Source organism: Henckelia pumila, chromosome 3 (genome assembly GCF_033568475.1).
Source record: "Henckelia pumila isolate YLH828 chromosome 3, ASM3356847v2, whole genome shotgun sequence".
NCBI classification, from domain to species: domain Eukaryota; kingdom Viridiplantae; phylum Streptophyta; class Magnoliopsida; order Lamiales; family Gesneriaceae; genus Henckelia; species Henckelia pumila.
Window position 1 is genome coordinate 50,587,920 of NC_133122.1, and position 8,655 is coordinate 50,596,574.

Genomic DNA, 8,655 nt, shown 5'->3' on the forward strand with positions numbered 1-8,655 from the left:
AACATGATTTATTTTATTATTATTCCGCATATGAGATTTTTCAGCAGCATTGTTTATCATTTTAAATTGATGCATGAAACATTTTTAAGGATTTATTTATTTATTTAATATTTTTCAGGTTATTTAAAAATATATGTTATTTTTATATACATATATGTATGGGAGTATATGTATAGTATTATTTAAAAAAAAAAAAGTTTTTCCGCATTTTATTAGTAGTAGGCGTTTCAACAACACTCAAACGACAACAGTTTTATCTCAAAATCGTTGTCTTTTACTCTACAACAACATTTTTAATTAAAAATGTTGTCTTTGGGCGTTTATCTTATTAAAAGGACAACAGTTTTTGAAAAATTATTGTCTTTAAGCGGTTTTTTGGGTGCTACGACAACATTTTTTGTCAACTGTTGTGGAATTATGTTGTTTAAAATGTAAAAGACAATAATTTTTAAAAATGTTGTCTATGAGCGGATTTTAAATATATAAGACAACATATTTTTAAATTGTTGTCCTTGTTGTATTATTTTATAAGAGAAAGACCACATTTGATTATTTTGACAACGTTTTTTTTAAATTGTTTTATTTTAATTCTTTATTGTTTTTTTAAAAAATTACTATAAACACGAAGGAATACAAGGAGAAGAAGAAAAACCTTTTATCAAATCTCATTCTCGCCTCTCTCAAAATCTCAAACTTTGAACGTTCGTATCTCCTCCTTTCGTCAATGGAATTTCGAACAGTTTGAGGGGTTTTATTCCTTCTGTCAGTAGATTTGATTTGAACCACGAATTTTTATTTTTTATGCTTGTTTCTTGCCCGAACCAAGCCCTGTTCCTGACTTGTTGTCGTGCGTCTTCTCCGATGAGCTCTGCTCCGATTTCTATGCTATTATTAGTGTTCTAGCTTGGGTTCAAAGCTTACGTTAGTATTTGAGCCAAGCCCATAACTTTATGCTCATTTAAACAGCGATTACAGGTTCTCCGACGAGCTGCCGCCACTCAAGCACCATGGAACAAGTGTTGTTCGGTTTCCATCCTAGTGTAGCTCCAATTCTTTATTTTTAGACTAGTTGCAGCTAGGTTCGAGCCCCTATTTTCGACGGTATATGCTGCCTGGAGGTTAAAAAATGGTCGCTCAATTTATTCGAATTTCTCCCCCTTTTATGTCGTTATATTCATTTTTGGATTTTTGTAGGTTCACTAGTTGGACGAGTTTAAGGTATACTTGTTCTTGAAAGTTCATATTGTTTGTTTATGTAATATGTGTATACTTGTCTATCTCGATTTATTTCTGATGATCGTTTGTCAAACAAAAATTTTGGGTTGCTGTTTGATATAAATTAATGTCGCACTCTCCATGATTTAAGCTATAAGGTGATCGCAAAATATTAATCCGAAATTAAAATCTGTATGTATGTATTGGACTGTTAAAAGTGGTTCTATATTTCAATCGGCGTCACTATAGAATATTGTAGTTCTAGCTTCTCGTGATGCCAACCCAACACATGTAAAGGAATTAATTTTTTTAAAAAATTTTAAATATTTATAGGAACTTGTGTTTACACCTTCGATATTGACCTTTTTGCCTATTTTCTCTGCGTTTTTTAGGTGTGGTGTGATACCAAAGTTGGCTAATCTGAATTTTCCAGTCCCTTTTCTCTTGACTCTTTATTATCTTTGGTGAGAAAAGATAGGGGGCAACTCAAAAAGGAGTTATCGGGGTGTTTTATTAATGGGTTCTTGCTGCAGTGTTCAATAAGGGATGATAGTCCTCGGCGAGATGGTAAGTGGGTTCTGTTTTTCAAAGCCTTTGCTACCTTAGTTTTGGTTTTCTTCATAAACATTCGATATTTGTGAGTGGTGATTTTGTGTTTGTTTACTATGTCGGGTCAAGTTCAGGTTGGGTGGGAGAAGCCAAGAACTTAGGCTTGAGGTTGAGACGAATGCTTTGTGGTGCAAGACTTGATCTTTTTGTTTAGAGCATTAGATTTGTAGATTTTTATTTTCGGCTTTGGTTTTTGAAGTTTCTTTGGAGATAAAGCTCTCCTCAAGGTCAATATGCACGTGTTGTTCTTCTTCTTTCTTGTGTAAGTTTGCTTAGATTTTCGATTGTAAGTTGCTATTAACCGAACCTCAAGCTATTTCGAGCAAAGTTAAGTCTGAGTGATGCAATTAGTGATTTGAACTAGTTGAGAATTTTAATTATATATATGGATTATGGAGGAAGAAAATGGAAGAAGTTGGGAGGGAATGTATTTTTTTTTTCAATGTCAAGGTGCAGTAGCATTTAGAAATCTTTGTTTCAAATTTAATGTGAAAGTTAACTTTTTGTTTTTCAATGTCAAGATGCAGTAGCATTTAGAAATCTTTGTTTCAAATTTAATGTCCAAAAAGTTAACTTTCTTCCCAATTTTGTTTTCCTTTTATTCTATTTGATTTCACTTCGTCGTTAGCAAATATTAATGATTTGTTTAATCCACTTGTAGACCAAAGACGATGTGGTGCTGTTTTTTAGGTGGTTATTACTGTTCATCACTTCCTTTGATGAATACCTTTAATTAAATTTAATTGGACACCAGACAAGATGGAGTTTTACATAAGAATAACTTGGAAAAATCATGTGGATATGGAAAAAGGAAACATGAAGAACATAGTAATCAATAGTTTTAATTAAAACCTTTGATTAAATTTAAACTGGACACCTGTTTCTGACCTGTTGCTCCGTGCATCTTCTTCGGTGAGTTCAGAAACTATTTTAGTTCGATTCTTAATGTTATAGCATGGTACATAGCTCAAGTTAGTATTTGAGTCAAGCCCATAACTTTTTGCTCATTTCATCTGCAATTTTAGGTTCTTTGGTGAGCTGCCGCCACTCAACCACCATGGAAAAAGAGATGTCCGATTTCCATGCTGGTCTAGCTATGATTCTTTAGGTTTTTACAGTAGTTACAGCTAGGTTCCAGCCCCTATTCTTGACCATAGTATTCTGCCCGGAGGTTAGAAAATGGCCTCTAGATTTCAATTTTTGTCCCTTTTTATATCTCGTTTATTTAGTGTCGAACTAGGTAATGTGATATTGTTGGAAATTCTCAATGTATTGGTCATTCTTGGATTATGATGATGATTTTTTAACGATTGAGTCATAAATAATGTGTGCATGAACAATTAACTCAACTTTATAATGGATGTTTGCAACAGGAAAAACAGAGGGCAAAAGTTGCAGATAGGCTTGACAAATGTGTTAAAGAAAAATTGTTGGATTTTTGTGATGTCCTGAATATTTCTGTCTTCGAAACCACTATAAATAAGGTAATATCATTATTTGATTTTGTTTTGAAATCATAAATGTTCAGTTTTTTGATCATATGCAGTTGTGTTTTTCAGGAAGAACTCTCTGTGACGTTATTAGAATTCTTAGAATCTCCTAATGCAACGACATATATCTTACTCGCTGAAAAAGATTAGGTAAGTCTGCTTGTTTTTGTGTTTGTTGATGCATTCAAATGAGCAGCTGTATGATATTTCTTCTTTTTTTCACATTTCTCTGCAGAGTAAGAAGCGAAAGAGCAAGAGCTCATCAAGCAAAAGTTCTGCTGACATGGCTGCTGGAAAATCTAGAAAGGTCAGGACTTAAATAATTATAGTTTGCAGGAAAAAGTATGTTAAATCATATATTGGAATGTGGAGGAAAGATTTAAAAATATCATATTATGGAATTATATTATGCATTTGGAAATGCACTTTGGTTAATTCAATCTTTATGCGATAGTGTTATCTATCCTGGGTGTTTGTTTTCAATGTTTCAAAACATGTATTAGTATGTGTATTTTAAGGTTGTAATTAGCTTAATATGACATTGAAGAAAATATTAAGGCCTTGTTGGTCATGAAATTTTGGATTAGAATAGAGGGGACAGTAGAAACTATGGGGAAAAGGAAATTGATCATGTGACTTGGAGTCCGTGACTCAGGCTCACACTTAACATAGTTCTATTTTACAGATTTTAAGCAAATAACTATAATACAGTGTTAATCATGGTCGTATATCAACCATGCATTAATCAAAAATATTTTTTTTTACGTTTAGAGCTGTCATATAATATCTTATTAGTTAACGTTTTTTGGGCTTTTAGAAGAAGAGCTTTAATAGTTATTATGTTTGGTTAACAAACTAACTTCACTTCAACAATTATTGCTGGTGTTTGTTTTCGCAGGCAATTGCAATGACAGAGAAATTAGATCAAACAAGCTAAAATGAATTTTTATTTAATTTCATATTAATGTTTATGGTTTTTATTGTATTTAATATTTATCATGTATACTTTAGAATTTTATGTTTATGTCATTTGATTGGTTGCGTATGAAATTTTTAGAATGTCGTAAATATTATTTTGTAATGTTGGAAAATTGTATAATAATTTTATTTCAATATTTTTTTTTATTTTGAATGATTTATAATATTATAATTTTTATTTTATTTTATTTATTTATTTTGTTTTTTATTTGAAAAAAGACAACATTTTTTTTTCAGTTGTCATAGGGAGCTCAAAACTATTGTAAAAGCTCGTGTTGTTAGAAATAACGCTCAAATACAACATTTAAAAATTGTTGTCTTTGAAATAAAAGACAACAGTTTTAAAATGTTGTAAAACTGTTGTCTTCTCTCTCAAAGACAACAATTAAAAACTGTTGTCTTTGAGCGTGATTTTTAACAACACCAGTTTTTACAACAGTTTTGAGCCCCTAACAACAACTGAAAAAAAATGTTGTCTTTAGGAGTTTTTCTTGTAGTGTTTAAAATTGGTAATATCAGATATTTATTGATTCGAAATATTTGATTCTGATGATATATTGTTTCCATGCTTTGTAGGTCCTTATTTATGAAAACATATTAAAGATCTATTTATAGGAGTGCTTGGACCGATCAGAGAAAGAACAAGAGAGACAATCAAGAGAGAAGAGAGTGAAACGTAGAGAGCAAAATACATAGAAAAAGTACTGCAGAAATTCTAGAGTATTGAAGATCGATCATTGAAGAATTTTTGAAGAGATACTACTGCTACGTTGTGTTTCCGAGTAGTGTTGGAAACACTGAAGAACACACGAGTTAAGTGTTGTTCTGAAAGTGGTTCTTTGGTTTTCGTTTTTCGGTTTAGAACTTCCTATTGGTTTATTATTCTATTATTACTAGTTTTTAGAAAGTCTTTTATTTTCTCAATCTGTTGAGAAAAGTAGATTTTTCGTAAAACAATCACTAGTTAGTTTTTGTAAATTGATTTGATTTTCTAGTGATTATTTTGCCATGAGGCATTATACATGTACTTAGTACTTGTGCATAAATATTTGTGTGTTATTTACTTTTACTGTTAGTTAATTATTCTGATGCATAGTATTATCGTGAAGTGTTGACAACACTGAAAGATAACACACACTCGAAAAGTTTTCTGGTATTTCTGTGATTTCATACTGTCCAAACCTTACAGTATCGAACGGAGTCTTGTTGGTTCCTTGGCATTTCAGTATCAGAAAATTTGCTAGAGTTGAGATAGAGGAGAAGTAGAGTTCATATAAGGTGGGATCACCTTGGATATGCAAGAACAATATTTGGTAGCACACTCTGTTGAGATATACAGATAAAATATGAGGGTGAGAGCTTCTTCTGGTTGAGTGAAGAGAAGCTATTCTATGTGCATTATCTGCCATTGGAGTAGTAAATTTGGAAAACAAGTTAGCTTCGTAGGGAGGATGTGACTCGGGCTTCTATATATATATATATATACATATATATATATTTGAAATAGGGCTTCTATTTTTATAATGCTTATAATTATAATTTTTTATTACAATATTGGAAAAGGCAGTGTGTTTTAAAGACAAGAGGGAATGTGAGTTACTGAGTTTGATGTTTTTAAGGTTTAGAGGGTTCATTTGGTTCTCTTTCATTATGATGTGAACGATTTAAGGTTTGCATTCCCGTTAATTCTCCACACTATGGCACATTTAATTATCTCTTCGAATTAGTCAACGTGGAAAAGGGCCTATTTGCTGTCGTGTCATTTATGCTTGTAAATATGAAATGTCAACAATAAAGAGATCTATTTTTTTTTTCAATGAAATATCGTAACTTCAATTTTCTATATTCGTTTCATAAGAGTTTTACGGATAAAATATAAAGTGGCCACAACAATATGATTAAAATGGATTAAAATTAAGGCGCAAAATTTACATTAGTAGATATCTTTTTTTATTTTTTCCTTATAACCATACAACTCAAATTTAACTAACGAAATAAAGTACATAAATTGAAATTTCCCAGTACATTTCATCCAATGTTTTTTGATGGGTGACCACTTTTGATAGGCTGACTAGTATAAATCATTAAAAAAATTCCCTACACATGTTGCATAAGATGAGAGTTTGGATAAATTGTGGTGCACTTTGAGATGGATGCTAAAACAGTGGTTGATGCAGTGCACAAAGGAAATCATGATATATGATCAGAGTTTGGATCAATTGTGGAACACTGCCGATTTTTATTGAATGGAAAATCTGATTTTTGTTTAAAGTGGGCGAGTCGACATTCTAATATTGTCGCTCATATATAGTTTGGCTAAATACGCTTATTTATTTTATAATCCTATATATGGTGTGGACTGACCCGCCTAGTTTTATTTCTTATCTTTTGAATTGTAATAATCTTTCTCATTAATGTTTTGTTGGTTTGGTTTAAAAAAAAAAAAAAAGATGAGAGGGTGGTCCAAAGGGTTCACTGGGTCCAAAATGTCAAGGAGGACGTGAAACAAATCAGCAACAAAAATAAAGACAAAAATACTTGAAACCTCAAGAATTAAAGTTACAACGAAGTTGGTCTAATTTTGACGCTGACTATATACTTTAATTTTAAATCTATATTGTGTGTGCAAATGATATTGTATCTTTCTTGTCAAATGTGTCCATTTCGTTTTAGGAATTGTGTCTACGACAATGGATGATAAGTATCTATATTGATTCTCTTTCACATTTAAATTATTTATATAGGCTTATAGCTGCATGCAAACATATATTTTGAGTAACCATAACGCAATAGGTTCAAGAGATCACATTAATCAGCTACAGAACAAATCATGTATGACATATTCGATTGAAAAATTGTTGGTGGAGAGAATCGAGCTCATGATCATTGATTGAACTTTCATATACTTCACCAACTCGAACACTCATTCAATGCTTGTAAACATGATATTTGCATGAATAGATCGATAATTTACATGTATATTATTCAATTTATATATAGTCCAAACTAAACGTTTAACTTAATTACTATAAGTAAAAAAGTACTAAATTTTATGATAAAGTTGAGATACCAAAAAGTAATTTGATTTCTAAATGGAAAGCGAATGATTATTATCAACACATCCTTTTCATTTTTGATATTATTTAATGTTGTGAGATACACGTCGATGATAATTTATTTATTACATAGTTTGTATTAAATTAGTTTTTTTGACTTGTATCCGCTTAAAAGTTTAACTGATCTTGAGTCAAGTTCGAGCAATTCGACTCTTCGATTGAGTTCAAGTTTTAATTTTAATGATATATACTATATTATAAAAGGATTGTAGTTCTATTTTTCTAGTTGGAGCTCTAATTGCCAAGATATCGAGGAAAATCATGAATGCCTAAATATACAAAATTTTGAGGACTCCGGATGAAAGTGTTTAAATTTGAAGCAGCAAATGGGAAAATATCCCCTAGGACAATTCCAGGCCATCCCGAGGGGATTTTCAACGGTTGAATCCCCCTCATGTTTAAAAAAATTGCACTGCGATCCCAGGATCAATCGGTTAAGAAATTAATTAAAAAATTATTTCCAAAACGTTAGGGTACTGTCCTTTTTTATTTGAAATATTAATCAAAAAATCAGGGGCGGACTCAAAAAAATTTTTCAGGGGGCGCAATTAAGAGCGGAGCCACATGTTGCTATGTCGGGTGGTAGTTTAGATGACCACTTTGTTTTCTCTACTTTGTATACATTAAATTTAGTTTATTTGGTTAATATATATGTTAACAATTTTAAAAATAAAAAAAATACAAGCTAAACACATTTAAAAAATTGAGATATCAAAAAAATGCAATTCAGACAAAAATAAAAATCTAACTATGTTAAACGATACAATTCATAAAAAAATCACGAATGCATAATTTATATCATTAAATAACAAACAAAAAATTTAAAATAGTGTCATCAATACGTAATAATTTATTATATTATTTGATAAGTTCCTAAATAATTTTATTTTTCAATATAAAACAAAAATATGATTTAAAATTGATATATATTATAATTTATTTTATTAAATAAATAATACAAATATATAATTAAAAAATTTATGAAAAATTGAGGGGGGTCCTGTGCCCCCCCTGGACCCTTAAAAATTAATTAATATTGCTGCTTCAAAAGTTAATTTTATTATATTTTAACATTCGTGAAAAAAAATATGAAAAATGAGGTGAGAAAAATGGTCATTTGCTTTTAAAAAATAAATACTGCAATTAACATAAAAGTTAGTTTTTTAAACCATGTTTAAAAGAAGTACATAAAAAAAAGTTCTAAAAAACGTAATGAAACCGGTAGGTCGATTTCAAGGTTAAACAGG

General features: G+C 30.6%; 1 long non-coding RNA gene across 6 annotated transcripts; it reads left to right on the top strand.

Moving 5' to 3' along the window:
* Positions 1-651: 651 nt before the first annotated feature.
* On the top strand, positions 652-5,299 carry LOC140891225 (uncharacterized). 6 transcript variants are annotated; one of them, XR_012152459.1, is made up of 8 exons: positions 652-1,218; positions 1,608-1,782; positions 2,486-2,736; positions 2,850-2,995; positions 3,198-3,308; positions 3,384-3,464; positions 3,550-3,621; positions 4,213-4,437. It is a non-coding gene; the product is annotated as an uncharacterized lncRNA (long non-coding RNA). The 6 variants fall into 6 exon arrangements; XR_012152457.1 differs by lacking the exon at positions 4,213-4,437 and adding an exon at positions 4,869-5,299 and having other exon boundaries at positions 652-1,782; XR_012152455.1 differs by having other exon boundaries at positions 652-1,782.
* The last annotated feature ends 3,356 nt before the right edge of the window (positions 5,300-8,655 follow it).